Genomic DNA, 1,999 nt, shown 5'->3' with positions numbered 1-1,999 from the left:
CAGAGATTGAAAGATATATGAAATGGACGTGCGCGCGTGTGTGTATGTGAGAGAGAAAGAGAGTAAGAAAGAGAGATAGAGTGAGTGAGTGAATTTGTGTGTCATTGACTTACGTTGGCTGGCACGGCAAAACAATTTATATTATAGAAATTGATACATACCTGATGAAGATTAAAATGTATGTAAGAGCTATTGTTTTCGACGTGTGTATAATCATAGAGAAACTGAAAGACATGAAATGTCCGTTTGTGTGTGTATTTTTGGCGGTATTTTTGCATTTAGCAGGAGTTAGTTTGTGTTTTATCTCTTGGTCAATGGCCGGACAAGTGAAAAGGAAAAGCGATCTTTTGAAGTGGGCGTCGAATGAAGAGACATCGACAGTTTTATGACTGAACTTCTTTTGAAGTTGTGGTGAGAAGGGAGAATTGATGTGCGTGCGTATGTCTGTGTGTGTGTGAGTGTGTATGTTTGATGGGGTGTGCGCGACAGAGAGAGTTGTGTTGATGGTGTATGTGTATATGAGAGAGAGAGAGAGAAAGAAAGAGAGAGAGAGATAAATGAAATGTATCATTCAGTTTATTTATTTATTATATATATATGTATGAATGGCTTCAGTGACACACACTCGCATACACGCACGCACGCACGCAGGTTGTTTTAATCGATTTTCTCTGTAAGTATGGGGGCTAGGAAAAAATAGAAAGCGCGTTCCAATCTATGCACCCGTCTCCACATGTGTGTCATTTTTCACGCGAACCCACCCAGCCGTTTGGCCGTGAACATCAAGACAAGAAAGAATACAACGGTAGGCCAACTTCAATTTATATTATATATATATATATATATATATACAATTTGGTGTTTACTTTGTAAAAAAAGATACGCCTTGAATATAATGTACGACTCCCACTCACTTTTCCTCTTTTTACCCCCTTTTCCTTCTTCCTCTTTCCCTCTCTATCTCACTTTTTCTCCCTTTCCCTCTCTGTCTCTCTCACCCTCTCGTTCTCAATTTTCTTCCTTAGTTCTTCCTCCTCTATCTCTCTTTTCTCTCCGTCTCTCTCCCAATCGTTCCTCTGTCCCTCTGATTTTTAAGCTTAGTACTTATTCTATCAGTCTCTGTTGCCGAATCGATGAGTTACGGGACCGTAAACAAACCAACGCCGGTTGTCAAGTGGTGGTAGAGGACAAACAGACACAAACCCATGCTCACGCACATGCTTTCGTATTCCTTAATCCCTTTCGCCCTCGCCCTTATCTCTCAATCTCTTTTGCTTTCCTTCCTCACCTCCCTTGTACTTTGTTTCTCTCTCTCTCTCTCTCTCTCTCTCTCTCTCTCTCTCTCTCTCTCTCACCTCACATTCTGTGATCCTTCCCTCTCGTTATTTGGTCCCCCTGATTTCTTTCCCTTCTCTCCTCTTCTTTAGTCCCTCTGATTTCTTCAACTTCCCCCCTCCCTCTACCACATGATCTCTGTCCGGCTTATATGTTGTCGTTCTTTTTCGGCTGACCACCTTTGAGGTCAGTCGCATCTGTTGTTTTGTCTCGCCACCTGGTCAGTAAGATTTTTCCATTTCCTTTTTCCTTGCGCTAGCTTACAACACTGTCTGATAGTCGAAAGACTCTGTTTTGTTTCATTATTGTTGTATAGCTGAAAGGCTTTTGTCCATTCTATATGTATAATTCTATTTCTTACGTTACGTCCGTCTGATAGTCGAATTCCTTGTGATTGTATATGTACATTGGTTTGCCTTGTTCAGGGGCTCAATGCCTTTAGCTTAAGCCCTTGGCCCAACTGGTTTCGAGTAGTATTGGAGAGAACTAGACGAAACTACGTGGACATTCCAGATTCCGACCGAAGAAGCAATTGGCTGCGAATGATCCGTGTATCTTGTTTATCCTGTTGCCGTTGTTGTGGTATCGTCCTTTTCCTACTTGCTATGTTTTGACGATTTCCGTTTGTTGTGTTTTTTTACCTTTGATTTATACATGTACATAT

This window comes from Octopus bimaculoides, chromosome 14, assembly GCF_001194135.2.
Source record: "Octopus bimaculoides isolate UCB-OBI-ISO-001 chromosome 14, ASM119413v2, whole genome shotgun sequence".
NCBI lineage: Eukaryota > Metazoa > Mollusca > Cephalopoda > Octopoda > Octopodidae > Octopus > Octopus bimaculoides.
The sequence above is the reverse complement of the archived record's forward strand: the minus strand, read 5'-3'. Positions refer to the sequence as shown.